At 44.4% G+C, this 17,896-nt stretch overlaps 1 protein-coding gene across 6 annotated transcripts in view; it reads left to right on the top strand.

The window, feature by feature from the left end:
* Positions 1-17,896, top strand: part of sema4ba (sema domain, immunoglobulin domain (Ig), transmembrane domain (TM) and short cytoplasmic domain, (semaphorin) 4Ba) — a 455,853-nt gene that overhangs the window by 200,169 nt on the left and 237,788 nt on the right. Inside the window, exon 2 of one of the 6 annotated variants that reach the window (XM_072278296.1) lies at positions 12,843-13,003. The exons of the other annotated variants lie outside the window; for them this stretch is intronic. The gene's annotated coding sequence lies outside the window, so the exon portion shown is untranslated. The remainder of the gene's footprint in view (positions 1-12,842; positions 13,004-17,896) is intronic. 6 annotated transcript variants of the gene reach the window in all.

Genomic DNA, 17,896 nt, shown 5'->3' with positions numbered 1-17,896 from the left:
TGAAATTCGCTATCTGAGCTACAAATCATTTTCTTTCTGATTTGTGAGAAGAGGGTGCCTATGATCTTTGAAAGACCCAGAAGTTTTAATGGGTTCCAGACACAGGAGGGTGAATCTTGCAGTCCCAGCCAGTTAGGTTCAATCTTGACCTCTGTTGCTGTCTGTGTCGAGTTTGCACCATCCTAAGACCACACAGGCAATTGGCTGGCTGACAATCTGCTGGATGAACTCAGCAGCATGTGTGTGTGTGTGTGTGTGTGTGTGTGTGTGTGTGTGTGTGGTGCCGGGGTAGGAATTGTCAACGTTTTGGGCCAAGACCCTGCATCAAGACTGGTGCTAAGTTTTGATGCCACACGTTGACAATTCCTGTCCTCCTATAGATGCTGTTCAACCCACTGAGCTCCTCCAGCAGATTGTTTCTTGCTCCAGATACCAGCATCTGCAGTCTCTTATGTCTCCTTTGACCCACTGAGTCCAGCTCGAGCAAAGACCACCCACTTTTATGCTAATCACACCTTAGCCCATTGGCTTTCCCCACTTTCTCATCAATTCCTTCCTGGATTCACTTATCTCTCATTCAGAATTAATTTACAGTGGCCAAATAAACTGCTAATCCACACGTTATTGAGATGTGGGAGAAACTGCAAACTGGAAAACCTGCTCAGTCACAAGAAGAACATGCAAACTCCACACAGACAGCAACAGAAGTCAAGACTGAATCTGACTGGCTGGGACTGTGAGGTACCCACTTGTGACACCCACCTGTGCCTGGATCGTTCAAAGTCCTGACGAAGGGTCTCGGCCTGAAATGTCAACTGCACCTCTTCCTACAGATGCTGCCTGGCCTGCTGCGTTCACCAGCAACTTTGATGTGTGTTGCTGGTAATGATAGGGTCTTGTTCTGCTTTTCCCCATAGGGAATCATTTTCCCTGCTTCCATTCTATCAAAACCATAATTTTAAAGACCTCAGAAGAATGTGTATTTCTTCCTAATATGTATCCCCTTTGCATTTCTGTTATCATCCTTATAAATCTTAGCAAATCTTCTCCATCATTTTCTCATATGGTAAACATTCTAATAGTACATAATACTCCATGTGTGGTCTTACCAAGGTTGAATACAAGTTTAGCCCAACTACCCTTCTTTTCCATCCTATCTGAGAATAAACTCAAATATCTGGCTTGTTTTCTCAATAGTTTTGCTAACCTGTGGATCTACCTCTAGTGAACTGCATTTTTGTACTATAGATTTTTTTGTTCCTGTATTCTATCCAGGTCTGTGCCTTCCAAGTTACAAATTGCCTCCTCAGTCTTTCTACCAGAAGTGCTCTTTTGTATATCTCTGTGTTGAACTTCACTTGGCTGTTATTTGCTCACTATCCAGATTTATTAATGCCCTCTTGTTCCCTATTGTAGTCCTCGTTGACCTCTCCCGCTAATGTGCTGTCATCCACAGATTTAGAAATGGTGTTATTTTTGAGTCTAAGTCTAAATTAGTACTGCAAATTGTGAATCATAGTAGTCCCAGTACAGGACGTTATGGGAACATCATGAACCATTCTCTTCCACTGTGATTAATAACCTTTTATATTCGTTCTCCTACTTTCTGAACTGAAGCCTGTTACTAAGTTACCAAGCTATACTGCTGGTTGTAGTTGGTATTGAGGTACAGTGGGAAAAAACTTTGTTTTGCATGTCAATCCATACAGTTAATTTTTCAACATAAGTACACTGGAGTCGCACAAGGAAAAAGCATTGACAGAGTACAGAGAAAATGTAGTGCAGGTAAATAATAAGGTGTAAGGCCATGGTGGGAGGTAAATTGTGAGGACGAGCCTTGTTAGTTAGTTTTAAGTTAAAGAAGGCCTGGTGTTTTCTGGTGCAGTTACAAGTTGTGATGAATTTCAGGGCAGACCATGCACTGTGGAGTCTCTACAGATCCCAATGATTGGGAGTCATTGGCTTGACTGAGAGTCACAACAGTAAGGGACTTTCTTCCGAAGGTCTTTTTCGCCCTTTGATACCGAATTAACGGCAGCTTTGTCTCCATTGCTGCCACTCCAAGAGGCCCCTGATCGATGGAAATGAGAGACCAAATTTGGTATGGTCAGTCCAGCAGTTGTCAGTACCTCTCATAGAGCAGGTGATGGGGACAACTATATGGTCCTCACTGGGTGGTTAGAATGAGATGCACCATTTAGCCTTCTCTGAAGGAGGAGGCTGTTGATTACAGGAAAGCCATGTTCCAAGAATTTTATCAGGTGAAGGACACAGACGGAGTTTGCTTAACCTACTGTGTCCTTGACAATGGCTCTGGAGTTGCTCCCAGTGACAGAACTTGCGGTTGTGGCTCAAGTGCGGAAAGAGAGAGAGACTGAAGTGGATCAACAGGTCACTGACTTTAATGGGAATTGTGCTGAAATAAAAATACAATAAATGCCAGGCCAGCAGTTTTGTTAACTAGAGCGTTGAAACTAAAGCTAACGCAGATACAGCGGTTCGGCCGTAGTAAATTAATACTAAATAAATACTGCTCCCTCGCAACATCAGGCTAAACCTGAGTATTCTTTCCCAGAACCAGGGCAATAGCAAATTTGGGGTGTTCATGTAGGTCTGCTATTGATCAAGTCACAACAAGACTGGAATGAGAAGCAGGGAGTTAAATACCATCGCAATGAAAGACTACATAGAAACATAGAAAATAGGTGCAGGAGTAGGCCATTCGGCCCTTCGAGCCTGCACCGCCATTTATTATGATCATGGCTGATCATCCAACTCAGAACCCCGCCCCAGCCTTCCCTCCATACCCCCTGATCCCCGTAGCCACAAGGGCCATATCTAACTCCCTCTTAAATATAGCCAATGAACTGGCCTCAACTGCTTCCTGTGGCAGAGAATTCCACAGATTCACCACTCTCTGAGTGAAGAAGTTTTTCCTAATCTCGGTCCTAAAAGGCTTCCCCTTTATCCTCAAACTGTGACCCCTTGTTCTGGGCTTCCCCAACATTGGGAACAATCTTCCTGCATCTAGCCTGTCCAATCCCTTTAGGATTTTATACGTTTCAATCAGATCCCCCCTCAATCTTCTAAATTCCAACGAGTACAACCCAGTTCATCCAGTCTTTCTTCATATGAAAGTCCTGCCATCCCAGGTATCAATCTACGTAACTGGAATGTACATAACCATGGGCGTGATTGCTGAACCCATTCCGCAGCCAGCCTGCCAAGGCACATTGACCCCTTGGCAAAGTCCACCGTTGTGACACCCAGAGCCTTGATCTAGATTCTGTCTTGGCTCTGTACAATGGATATGGCCTTCACTTCAGGACTAAACCAAACAAAATGTTCTGGGCAGCATTAGCTATGAGACATGGCCTTTTTGAAATTCACAAATAGCCTTCAGCTGAGAAGGATTACAGGGAATCCTTTACAATTTGTCTGCCGTCAAAAGCGTGTTACCAATCCAAGTCATAGCAATATGACAGCCATGCTCCAAACAATGTGCCAACCTGAATCCCAATCCCAGTGTACTCCGGGATCAAGCAGGACTGTGAGATTGCACTAACTCCCTCCTCAATCTTCTTTCCTACAGTACTTCACCTCACCTCCAATGGAATGAAAAGGAAACTGTTCAATCTTTGTCATTTCCACTCAGGACTAAGATTAATTCCTTCTTCGGTCATGGGTTTTTCATATGAGGTGCCACTAGCACACGTGTGTACTCTGAGTCCCATCTCGAACTCATTGTGATTCATTCAAAGAAACTTATGAGCCAATGTGTTTTGTATAACGTTTGGAAGACATGCTCCCTCTACCAACCTACACCTACTGTTATAATATTGAATCCCAATTAGCAAGGTTCATAAGGATCCTGAAAACGTGAATCGTAATCCATATCCTAGGAGCCAATGATCAGCGAAACCAATGCCGATAATGAAATTCATCACCACCTTCAGGGAGACAGCAGAATCTTTAGCCTAGTGAGGAAACAAGGTGTTTGAAAATCAGTTCTTCAAACTTGGCACCAAGCTCCTGAGCAGCAGTGATCTCTGCCTTCTGAGTCATGTGCTCATGGGCACAGAAGTACTACCAGTACTGCCTATGCAAAGTCCTCCAAATTCATGAACAGGCAAATAAATTTCTCTATCTTCTCCCAGAGTAACATCTCCAGTGTTGAGGTACCAGACTTAGTAGTCCTAACCATACCTAACACATGCTTGACACAGGGAGCCTCTACTCTGAGCTACGTTATAGCAAGGGATTTAATTCTAGGTGGACTGAAGAATTGTTTCACACATTGTCAAGATCTTCCTGAAAGATGAGACTTCCTTCATTACTCATGGAACCACTTTGTGCTCACCCCCCACCCCCCAGCCTGTGATTGGTTAGGGTAGGAAATTTAGGGCACTGAGCAACTCAGGTGTTGGTATTGGAATTGGTTTATTAATGTCACATGTACCAAAATAGAGCGAAAAACTTACTGTTTGTACAGATCAACTCATCACAGATGGCATTGAGCTATAATAAAGTAAACAATAACCATGCCGAATAAAGTGTAAAAGCTACTGAAAGAGAGAGTGCAGGTACACAAGGCAGATTATGAGGGAGCCTCAGGTCCCACACCACAGTGTTCAGGAACAGTTATTACCCCTCAGCCATCAGGCTCTTGAACCAGTGGGGGATAACTTCACTCACTCCATCACTGAACTTTTCCCACAACCCTTGGACTCACTTTCAAGAACTCTTCATCTCATGTTCTTGATATTTATTGCCTATTCATTTATTGTTGACCCAGCTGGTGGCGTAGTGGCATCAGTGCCGGACTTTGGGACGAAAGGTCCTGAGTTCGAATCCAGCCAGCTCCCCTGCACGCTTTCCATCTGTGCTGGGTTACGATCTCTTTGGAAACTCACCCGGCAGAAGGCAATGGCAAACCACTGCTGTAACTTGCCTCGTACGCGGTTCCCCACTACGTCAGAGAGGCGTGGAGGAAAATCGTCCACTAATCGGAGAAACTCCAGATGCGATGTACCTTTCTTTTTTCCATTTATTCTTATTTTTTTTGTATTTGCACGGTTTGTTGTCTTTTGCATATTGATTGCATATTGTCTGTTCTCTTGGGTGCAGTCTTTCATTGATTCTATTATGTGTCTTGGATTTACTGAGTATGCCCATAAGAAAATGAATCTCAAGCTTGTATATGGTAACAGATATGTATTTTGATAATAAGTTTACTTTGAACTTTGAAGAGTCCATCTTATTGTACAAGAGATCCATTGAAGAGTCTGATAACAGTGGTGGAGAAGTTGTCCTTGAGTCTGATGATATGTGCTTTCGGGCTTTTATATTCTCTGTCTGATAGTACAGGGGAGGACAGAGAATGTCTGGTGTGAGTGGGGTCATTGATTATGCTGGCTTGCTTTACAGAGGCAGAGTGAAGTATGGACAAAGTCAATTGAAGGGACACTGGTTTCTGTGATGTGCTGAGCTCTGTCCAGAACTCCCTGCAATTTCTTGCAGTCAGTGAATTCAAGAACATGCAGAGGAGGTGGAGAGAATGTTTCCATTAGTAGGAGAATGTAGGATCATAGGGCATGATCTCAGAATAAAGGGATGTCCCATTACATCTGAGATGAGAAGGAGTCAAGTGAGCACATCCCATCAAGCCAAGCTCTGCTCACTACATTGATCTTCAAATTCTCTGATCCCACACTAGTCTCACAGCTGCCTTAGACTTAGACCGACACAAATAATCCTTGACCCAGAGTGACTCTCTTAGAAGAAAAATAATTATGCCACCTTAAAGTGTGATGCGATTATGATTAGCACCTCAAGATACTGGGGCAACATCCAATTGCTCCTCTCAAAATAGTGCCATAGAATCTTGTACATTCATTCAAGAGGGCAAGTTTACTTTCTTAATCCAGAGCAGTACTTCTCTTCCAGTGCAACATTTACTCAGTACTACAGTCCATTCCTGGCCGGCTGGTGGCATAGTGGCATCAGTGCTGGACTTCGGAGTGAAGACTTCCAAGTTCGAATCCAGCCGGCTCTCTTACATGCTTTCCATCCGTGCTGGGTTGAGCGTCGAGCTAGCAATTCGGCATCGTAAAAATAAGAAAGCCTGCTTAAAAACACACCGTCATGATGGAGTCCCGATGACTCCACTGGGAGTTAAGGGCTTTCTTCTCTTCTCTACAGTCCAATCCCAGCCTAAATTCTGTGCTCAAGGCCCTGGGATGTGACCTGCACCCAAAGCAGGGAGTACAACCTATTGGATCACATTTGACAGAGTAGGTGAACTAATAATTGGTAGCAACAAGACAAACTGAGCCTTTTTGTTGATAATGAAGAAGGTAAGTACAATATTGGCATTCATCTTTGGCTTAATGTATGAAGAGCATTTTGATGCCCCTGGGCTTGTATTCGATGGAGTTCAAAGAATGATGGGGATCTTATTGAAGTCTACTGGAATTTTATTGGATGGAGTGGGTGTGGAGAGGGCGTTTCATTTAGTGGGAGAGTCTAGAATCCAAAGGCATAGCCTCAGAATAGAGGGATATCCCTTTAAAACTGAATGAGAAGGAATAAATAGGATTTGTTAGCACAGATTAACCAGGACTGTGGAAGCCAAGTCACTGGGTGTATCTGTGGCAGAGATTGATAGGTTCTTGATTGGCAAAGGAGGTAAGAGTAATGGTGAGAATGGGGTTGGGAAAAATATCAGCCAAGATTGAATTGTAGAGCAGACTTCATGGTCCAAATTGTCTAATTGTGGTATATTTTACGATCTTATGATCTCTTGGGAAAAGAAAATCCAGTGCTTTCTTGCTTTGTTAAAAATGATTTTCCAAGATGGAGTAAGGTGGTTTAAGCTGTTGCTGTCTGAGTCACTCACAGATTCTAAGATTTATGAGCTGGGACGGTAATGCAGAAGGAGCAAGTTACAATTTACATTTAAACTGAATATTTAATCATCTGAAAATTATAACTTTTCAATTACCCTCTGTATAAATGTGGAATTCATCAAGTATATTTAGTGGTGTATAATTTATTTATTCCAGCATGGTTTAACAGCACTTCTTCCAGATTACCAGCACACACCGTACCATATTTTGTGGTAAAAATCTGATAGCGGGCTTGTAATTGCTGGTCACAGTTGCCACTACACCGGACAGCTATAGAGACAGCTCGTTGCTTCAGTCCTGGAGATATGTATGGAAGATTGTATACTGGGTAGGGTGTGAATTGGGGTGACAGCACCTGCAAGTACCAATGAGATGGTTCAAGTTCCAGTTTATTGTCATCTGACTGTGCAATTATACAACCCAAATGAAACCATGTTGCTTTAGACCATGATGCACCCACATAACATATCTCAAACACAGCACATAAACCAAAATGTTACATTATAAATAAGTTAATGAAGTATAATTCAAAATGCATGTAGTAAAGCACAGCACAAGTAAAAAATAAACAGTGCAGTGAACGGCTCACTGTCGTAGTGATGAGATTTTAGTGGTGGCAGGGTATTTGTTAGTCTCACAGCCTGAGGGAAGAAGCTGTCACCCAGTCTGGCAGTCCTAGTCCCGGTGCTCTTGTGCCTCCTTCCTGATGATAGTGGGTCAAAGAGATTGTGGGATGGGTGGTAGGGACCCTCAACAATGCTTTGGGCTTTTCGTCTGCAACACTCCCGGTAAATGTCACAAAGAGGGGTGAGGGAGACCCCAGTGATCCTCTCGGCAGTTATTACTGTCTTGCAGTCTGATGCCTTGCAGCTTCTGTACCACACAATGACGTTCTGAATTACAGAGCAGCTGAATCCTCTCCATTGTATGCTACTGGCTCTTAAACTTATCCCTTTCATACACAAGCAAATTTCCACAGTGTTAGCATCACCTAGATTGTCATTTCATTTTACTTTATATACAGTGCATATAGTCCCTAAATTTACCAAGGTGGGCTGTATAACGCGAGCTGCTCTGTATTGATAGCAGCAACGTGTAGAAATTATATTTAGCTCTCTGTGCATGTAAGTACATAATATTTTATCTTTTATATTTCAGTTCTAAATTGTGGGCTTTCAGAATGATATCTGTTGCACTGAATTGGACATTTGTCCATGGGTAAATTTGCTCTGTTCTAATGTTTAAATAGGCTATAATTTGTCTGTAAGCCAAGAATAATTATTTGTTGTACAGAGTACCCTTATAATGATTTTCCGTACGATGATCTGAATCTGATCAGCAGCTCACTTGGTTCAAAATCAGGTTGAATAGAGAAAACGTTACGTTAGACTCATGAAGGAAATACATCAGAATAGTGGATCTGTCATTACATCAAATCTGTCTCTACCACTTGAGAAAAGCAGCTGCTGGGTAGCTTAAACACATTTTCAACAAGACTGAACATTCCAGTCACTACCTCCCGTACAGACTCAAGATTCCTCCTTTATTTTTATTGTTTTTTCATCCTGCTGTAGTTACAGACACAAGAAATAGAATCAATTTGTTCTCTTGTGAGGGCTTTGCCATTCAACAGGGTCACATCTGCTCTTTTACCTCAGTGGCACTTTCTGGCATTAACCCATGTCCCATGATTTTCTTCCAGTCCATAAATCTGTCCATCTCCATCTTTAATATATAGTTCTTCCCAGATTATGAATGCCCGTACATATAAACAAATATTTGGGAAACGATGGGATGGATTTGCCACTGCTATGGATTTGCAGACATCTTCTGCCATCCAGGAATTCAGTCTCGGATTCCATTTCCGACTTCCACATGACAAACGGTTTACAGGAATGGAGCAGTACCTAACTCAGGGACAACCTAAAATCAGAAAGTAAGCCTGTAGGGGAGAGAATTCCAAAGTTAACTTCCACCAGGATGAGACACTTTCTTCTCATCTCTGTCCTGAATGCTGACCCCCCCCCCCAACCAGGGGAAACATTATCCATGAACCTCTCCCCATATGGATTTCAAAGATCAGTGCTTTAGAGAGCAAAGACTCAGTATATTTAATCTGTCCTCATAGACAAGCTTATATATGTAACTTGGTTTCATTGCATTTTGAGAAACCTTGTATGCAGACCCAATTTTTCATTTGGCTTGCTGTTTTCCTTTCTCACCTCCATAGGAATCTTAACTGCGGGTCAGTATATCACAGTTTCTTTAAGTGAGAAGGTCGAGGGTTGAGATGCTTCCACAGACTTGAGTATATCAGGATGGTGCTCCTGTCCAGGACCACAGGCACTTCCTGGCTCAGAAGAAACAATAAGTTCACAGTCTGTTCTCAGCACGTACAGCTAAAATCTGTACAGAGCGGGCTACTTTGGAAATTTGAACCTGGGAATGAATCATATAAAACATGTTTTGGTTTAACCACACATAATCAGTCACCAACATTTGTATGGATGAAGATCCCAAGTTTTAAAGTTTATTTCCAGCCTGTTATATATTTGTGTTGCTAGCAAACGACGAGAAGCTGGTGATGTTTTCCTTGTTAAAATGCAGAGGGCTGTGGCTGTTGCTTTTATCTGTTCGACAACATTACTTGCTGGATGTCATTTTTGAATCTTGGATTTTTGAACCTTACAGCATTTCATGATGGATTTTAAAATACAGCCATGTTGAAAATTAAACATCCCTTTACTTAAGTTGCCAATGTTTACTACTGTGTTAAACAGCCTGTAATTATCTCCCCTTCGCTCCTCTCGTGACTTGGTTTTACTTGTATCTATGTTTATTCTTCACTAAATAATCAGTTGTCTCTTCCTTTGAGAGAATTAGCTTCCTTTTATAGAAGCCAATTGGAAATATTGGGGAAGAATTTGATATGCTCCAGTTTCCGTCGGACAAACACACTACCAATAAAAAAAGTAGGCAGCATCTATGGAAAAGAGTGCAGTCGACGTTTTGGCCTGAGAGCCTTCAACAGGACTGGAGAAAAAAAGATGAGGGGTAGAATTAAAAGGTGGGGGGAGGGGAGAGAGAAACTCAAGGTGATAGATGAAACCGGGAGGGGGAGGGGAGAAGTTGATTAGAGAAGGAGATACAGGGCAGGAGAAGGGGGAGCCTGATAGGAGCAGACAGAAGCCCATGGAAGAAAGTAAAGTGGAGGAGGAACACCAGAGGAAGGCAATGGGCAGGCAAGGAGAGGAGGTGAGAGAGGAAAAAGGGGATGGGGTAATGGTGAAAGTAGAGGGGTGTGGGCCATTACCGGAAGTTTGAAAAATCGATGATCATGCCATCAGATTGGAGGCTACCTAGACAGAATATGAGGTGTTGTTCCTCCAACCTGAGTGTGGCATCATCATGACAGTGGAGGAGGCCATGAATAGACATACTGGAATGGGATTGGGAAGTGGAGTTAAAATGGGTGGCCACTGAGAGATTTCACTTTTTCTGGCAGACGGAGCATAGGTGCTCGGCAAAGCGATCTCCCAATCTATGTCGGGATTCACCGAAATACAGGAGGCCACAGGAGATACCTCGACTTACTACCTACATCCGTGACACTGCACATGCTCTGGATCTTTTCAATGATTTCAGGTTCCCTGGCCCCCATCATCTTATTTTCACTATGGATTTCTAGTCCCCATACACCTCCATCCCCCACCAGGAAGGCCTCAAAGCTCTCCATTTCATTCTGGACACCAGACCCAACCAACTCTCACTCTTAATAATTTCTCCTTTGGCTCCTCCCACTTCCTTCAAACAAAAGGTGTAGCCATGGGCACTCACATGGGTCCCAGCTAAGCCTGCCTGTTTGTCGGCTACGTGGAACAGTCTATGTTCCAAGCCTACACTGGTGGCCGTCCCGGACTTTGTCTATGCTACATTGACAACTGCATTGGTGCTGCTACCTGCACCCATGCAGAACTCATCGACTTCATCCACTTTACCTCCAACTTCCACCTTGCCCTCAAATTTACCTGTCCATTTCTGACACCTCCTTCCCCATTCTCGATCTCTGTGTGTCCACCTCTGGAGACAGCTTAACTACTGATGACCATTACAAACCCACGGACTCTCACAGCTAACTGGACTGCACCTCCTCCTACCCTGTCACTTGCAAAAACACCATCCCCTTTTCTCAGTTCCATCAGCTCTGCTGCATCTGCTCTCAGGATGAGGCTTTTCATTCCAGAATAAAGGAGATGTTCTCCTTCTTCAAAGAAAGGGGCTTCCCTTCCTCCACCATCAACGCTGCTCTCAACCGCATCTCTTCCATTTCATACACGTCTGCTGTCACCTCATCCTCCTGCCACCCTACCAGGGAGAGGAATTGTGTTGTCCTCACCTCCCACCCCACCAGCCTCCGCGTCCAGCACATAATTCTCTGCAACTTCCGCAATCTCCAACAAATCCCACCACCAGGCACATCTTTCCCTCTCCCCTACTTTCTGCAGGGATCGCTCCCTACGCGACTCCCTTGTCCATTCACCCATCCCTACTGATCTCTCTCCTGACACTCATCCTTGCAAACAGAACAAGTGCTGCACCTGCCCCTACACCTCCTCCCTCACTACCATTCAGGGCCCCAAACAGCCCTTCCCTAGGTGAGGCGACACTTCACTTGTGAATCTGTTAGGGTTATATACTATGTCTGGTGCTCCCGGCGTGGCCTCCTGTGTATCAGTGAAACCCGACGTAGATTGGGAAATCACTTCGCTGAGCAGCTACGCTCCATCTGCCAGAAAAAGCGAGATCTCCCATTAGCCACCCATTTTAATTCCACTTCCCATTCCCTTTCTGATATGTCTATTCATGGCCTCCTCCACTGTTGTGATGATGCCGTACTCAGGTTGGAGGAACAACACCTTGTATTCTGTCTGTGTAGCTTCCAACCTGAAGGCATGAACATCGATTTCTTGAACTTCCCATAATGGTCCGCGCACCCCCCCCCACCCTCACCATTCCCCATTCCCCATTCCCCATTCCCTTTTCCCTTTCTCACCGCCTCTCCTTGCCTGCCCACTGCCTTCCTCACTTTTCTTTCTTTCATGGCCTTCTGTACTCTCCTATCAGGCTCCCCCTTCTCCTGCCCTGTATCTCTTTCACCAATCAACTTCCCAGCTCTTTACTTCACCCCTCCCTCTCTCGGTTTCACCTATCATCTTGTGTTTCTCCCTCCTTCCCCCCACTTTTTAACTCTTCCCCTCATTTTGTTTTTCTCCGGTCCTGCTGAAAGGTCTCAGCCTGAAATGTCGACTGTACTCTTTTCCATAGATGCTGCCCAGCCTGCTGAATTCCTCCAGCATTTTGTGTGCGTTGCTTGGATTTCCAGCATCTGCAGATTTTCTCTTGTTTGCAATAAAAAAAACTTCCCTCTATATTTTTGCTGTTAGAAACCATATAATTTCCATGTTGACTGAAAGAGAAAATGTTGGAACCACACAACAGATGTGAAGAGAAAACTGTCAACATTTCAGGTCCATAGCCCTCAACAGAACTGGAAAAAGAGAGAACAAGTGTGTTTATTTGGAAGTTAGAGGCATAGGGAGAAGAGGGGGGGAATATCTGTAATATTCTGTTGTATCTTTAATACAAGACTTACAAGGATGTTGCCAGGACTGGAGGGACTGAACTATAGGGAGATTTTGTGCAGGCTAGGACTTTATTCCTTGGAGTACAGAAGACTGAGGAGTGATCTTATAGATATATAAAGTCACAAGGTGCATAGATAGGGCGAATTTCTTCTCTACCGTTGTCTCCATCATCACCAATAACAGTGTGAGGCATTTTGAGTTCCCAGCCATTTTTGCTGGTTCTCCTTCCAGGGTAGGTGGGAGTCCCTGTCCGCTGACCTCTAGCTTTGGGCTTTGTTCCGTTCCTTAGGTCTCGGCCGTCGGATGCATCCCTCAGACACTAGGCCGGTCATCGGCCCCTGGCCCTGAAACAAGGTTTCAGTCTCTTTCCCAGAGTTGTTGAATCAAGAATGAGAGGGCAAAGATTCAAGATCAAAGGGGAAGTATTTACTCTTTTTCGCACTGAGCAAGGTACGTATATTGAATGAGCTGCCAGAGGAAATGGTTGAGATAGCTACATTAACAACATTTAAGGGTTATTTGGATGGATACATGGACAGATAAAGTTTAGGGGGATATGGGTCAAGCACTGGCAAATAAGTCTGGCTTAGATGGGTTCCTTGGCTGGCATATATGTTAGGCCGAAAGGCCTGTTTCTGAGCTTTAGGATTATAATGGGTGAGGACCAGAGTTGTCAAGATAACAATTACCTTAAAATTCAGGCAGAAATAAAAATAGAAAGAAATTGAAACAGAAAGGTGCAAACATATAAGTAGTGAGAGAAAGAGAGAGAGATGAAAAGGAAAAGGTTACCAAAAATTGTTAAGTCCCTGAGGGCTGCACCATGCCCAGACAAGGTGCAGTTCCTTGAGCTTATATTAGACGTTGTTGGAGCAATGTGGAAGGTTGAAATGGAGAGTTCAGAGTGTGAGTGGGTTGGGGAATTAAAGTGACAGGCGACTGGAAGCCCAAGGCGACCCTTATAGCTCGATGGGGTTATCTACTGCTCAGTCTGGTCTGGTTTTCTCCCGTGTATAGTGAACCATATTTGAATCACAGTTTAAATATTTATTAAATACTTAAATTCATAGAGAAGTACAGCACAGAAACAGCCCTTCAGCCCATCTAGTCCATGCTAAAACCATTTAAACTGCCTTCTCCTAATGGCCTGTGCCAGGACCATAGCCCTCCATCTCCCTACTATCCATGTGTACCTATCCAACACATTTCAAAGTTGCTAGTGAACACGGCAGGCCAGGCAGCATCTCTAGGAAGAGGTAAAGTCGACGTTTCGGGCCGACACCCTTCGTCAGGACTAACTGAAGGAAGCGCTAGTAAGAGATTTGAAAGTGGGACGGGGAGGGGGAGATCCAAAATGATAGGAGAAGACAGGAGGGGGAGGGATGGAGCCAAGAGCTGGTCAGGTGATTGGCAAAAGAGATATGAGAAGATCATGGGACAGGAGGCCCAGGGAGAAGGAAAGGGGGGAGGGGGAGGAAACCCAGAGGATGGGCAAGGGGTATAGTCAGAGGGACAGAAAGAGAAAAAGGATAGAAAGAAAAAGAGTGTGTGTATATAAATAAATAACGGATGGGGTACGAGGGGGAGGTGGGGCACCAGCGGAAGTTAGAGAAGTCAATGTTCATGCCATCAGGTTGGAGGCTACCCAGACGGAATATAAGGTGTTGTTCCTCCAACCTGAGTGTGGCTTCATCTTTACAGTAGAGGAGGCTGTGGATAGACATATCAGAATGGGAATGGGATGTGGAATTAAAATGTGTGGCCACTGGGAGGTCCTGCTTTCTCTGGCGGACAGATCGTAGGTGTTCAGCAAAACGATCTCCCAGTCTGCATCGGGTCTCACCAATATATAGAAGGTCACATCGGGAGCACCGGACGCAGTGTATCACCCCAGTCGACTCACAGGTGAAGTGTCACCTCACCTGGAAGGACTGTTTGGGGCCCTGAATGGTGATGAGAGAGGAAGTGTAAGGGCATGTGTAGCACTTGTTCAGCTTACAAGGATAAGTGCCAAGAGGGAGATCAGTGGGGAGGGATGGGGGGGCACGAATGGACAAGGGAGTTGCGTCGGGAGCGATCCCTGCGGAAAGCGGGGGGGCGGGGGGGAAGATGTGCTTAGTGGTGGGATCCCGTTGGAGGTGGCGGAAGTCACGGAGAATAATATGTGGACCTGGAGGCTGGTGGGGTGGTTAAATCTTAAATCTTCTCTTCGCCAGAGAAAGCAGGGTCTCCCAGTGGCCACACATTTTAATTCCACATCCCATTCCCATTCTGATATGTCTATCCACGGCCTCCTCTACTGCAAAGATGAAGCCACACTCAGGTTGGAGGAACACCTTATGTTCCGTCTGGGTAGCCTCCAACCTGACTGCATGAACATTCACTTCTCTAACTTCCGCTAATGCCCCACCTCCCCCTCGTACCCCATTCGTTACTTATTTATATACACACATTCTTTCTCTCTCTCTCTCTCTCTCTCTCTCTCTCTCTCTCTCTCTCTCTCTCTCTCTCTCTCTCTCTCTCTCTCTCTCTCTCTCTCTCTCTCTCCTTTTTCTCCCTCTGTCCTTCTGACTATACCCCTTGCCCATCCTCTGGGTTTTCCCCCCTCCCCCTTTTCCTTCTCCCCGGGCCTCCTGTCCCATGATCCTCTCATATCCCTTTTGCCAATCACCTGTCCAGCTCTTGGCTCCATCCCTCCCCCTCCTGTCTTCTCCTATCATTTCGGATCTCCCCTTCCCTCTCCCACCTTCAAATCTCTTACTAGCTCTTCCTTCAGTTAGTCCTGACGAAGGGTCTCAGCCTGAAATGTCGACTGTACCTCTTCCTAGAGATACTGCCTGGCCTGCTGCGTTCACCAGCAACTTTGATGTGTGTTGCTTGAATTTCCAGCATCTGGAGAATTCCTCGTGTTTACGTACCTATCCAAACTTTTTTTTTAGATTATGAGGACACGCAGTCCTTGTTTATTGTCATTTAGAAATGCATGCATGCATTAAGAAATGATACAATGTTCCTCCAGAGTGATATCACAAAAAAAAACTTCTTCTAAACGTTGAAATCGAGCTCGCATGGATCACATGCTGGCAGCTCATTCCATACTCTCACAACTCTCTGAGTGAAGAAGTTTCTCCTTATGTTTCCCTTAAACTTCTTACCTTTCAACCTCAAGCCATGGCCTCTGGTTGTAGTCACACCCAACCACAGTGGAAACAACGTTCTTGCACTTACCCTATCTATACCTCTTATAATTTTGTATACCTCTATCAAATCTCCACTCAATCTTCTACGTTCTAAAGAATACAGTCCTAACCTATTCAATCTTTCCTTATAACGCAGGTCCTCCAGACCCAACAGCATCTTTGTAAATTTTCTCTGCACCTTTTCAACCTTGTTTAAATCTTTGGGCCCTTCTGAGAACAATTTGTTGTTCTGTAAAAAAGGAAATGGTTTATAAGTTAATACATGTTTCAGATCTTGAAGTATTATTTAAGATTATTTCACATTCACATTCGAGAAAAATGAAAGGTTCCTTAGCCGCCAAACTCCCTTTTCCAAGACTTAAAGGTTTATTTTTCAAAGTGAATCAAGATGGTGCCGAGCTACGGTCTCCGTTGCAACTCAGACTTAGTTATCTTTTAGGGTTTTTTTTTAGGTTCGTAGGGATAGTTTTGGGGACAGAGAGGGGAGTTAGGGGTCATCTTTGGATTTAGGGACAGGGACATGAGGAATTTGAGGACAGGCTGGAGTCTTGGCCTCCACGCCATGTTCAAAAGCCGTGACACCTACAAGAAACATTTCACTCTGTGTCGTGATCTCTATTAACATGTTTCCTCCACTCAAAACAATGGGGCCAGGGATGTCCGGTATAGGCAGACGACACCTTCAATAGACAGTGCTGCCCTCCAACAGAGAGTGCCCATCCTTAAACATGGAGTGGTCACCCTTCAAAGGAAGTGCCCTGCTCCTCCTCCTCCTCCTATAGTAAATGTCATTCCTTCAACAGGGAGCACTGTGACAGTGGGCACCTGCCCTTTAATAGGGAGCTCACACCCTTTGAACGAGACTGTCAAAAGGCCCTTAGCCAGCTCCTGCCCTTCAACAGAGAAGTTCTACCTTTAATTCTGAAAGGAGGATACAAAGTGCTGAGAGAGAGAAACAGAGTTTACATTAGAGGGCATTAACCCTTTGAGGAAAGAGCATTGAGCTGAAATGTCACCTCTGATTCTCGCTCACACATAAACTGAATGCGTATTGTCATTTTCCCAGATTTGAGGAGTCAAGAGGGCATAGATTTAAGGTGAGAGGTGAGAGATTTAATAGAAACCCAAACTAAAGAATCATAGAACTTCTTCACCCAGAGAGCAGTCAGTATATGGAATGAGCTGTCAGAGGAAGTGGTTGAGGTAGATACATTAATAGTTTATAAAAGTTGCTTAGACAGGTACACAGATTAGATTAGATTATGAGGACACACAGTCCTCTTTTATTGTCATTTAGTAATGCATGCATTAAGAAATGGTACAATGTTCCTCCAGAATGATATCACAGAAACACAAGACAAACCAAGACTAAAAAAACTGACAAAAAGCACATAATTATAACATATAGTTACAACAGTGCAAAGCAATACTGTAATTTGATAAAGTGCAGACCATGGACACGGTAAAAAAAAAGTCTCAAAGTCTCTCGAAAGTCCCATCATCTCACGCAGACGGTAGAAGGGAGAAACTCTCCCTGCCATGTACCTCCAGCACCGCAAACTTGCCGATGCAGCACTCGACCACAGCTGACTCTTGAGTCCGTCCGAAAACTTCAAGCTTCCGACCAGCCCTCCGGCACCAAGCACCATCTCTGCCAAGCGCTTCAACCCTGGCCCCGGCAGTAGGCAAAGCTGAGGATTTGGGGCCTTCCCCTCCAGAGATTCTCAATCACACAGTAGCAGCGGCAGTGAAGCAGGCATTTCAGAAGTTTTTCCAGATGTTCCGTCATGCTTCTCACGTCTGTCTCCATCAAATCAGGATTGTGCACGGCCCCTACTTAACAAATACGATATCATTTCGGAGCGGCCGCGTGCGCTGCGTCGCTCCACCATCTTCTCCTCCCCTCGTTAAAGGTTAGGAAAGGTTCAGAAGGATATTGATCAAACTTGGGCAAATCAGATGATCTTAGATGGGGACCTTGGTCAGTATTGACCAGATGGGCCATAGAGCTGTATGACTCTATGACATGCTGTATGTAATGTTGAGTACTTGTAAATTTTATGTTTAATTCAGGTATTTTTTTCTTAGTGATTTTACATAGAGGTCACTAAAGACCATGAAGTGTGCACAGGCTTGCTTCTGG

The sequence above is a fragment of the Mobula birostris genome, chromosome 14, assembly GCF_030028105.1.
Source record: "Mobula birostris isolate sMobBir1 chromosome 14, sMobBir1.hap1, whole genome shotgun sequence".
Taxonomy (NCBI): domain Eukaryota; kingdom Metazoa; phylum Chordata; class Chondrichthyes; order Myliobatiformes; family Myliobatidae; genus Mobula; species Mobula birostris.
Note: the sequence above shows the minus strand (reverse complement) of the source record. Positions and strands in the feature narration are given on the sequence as shown.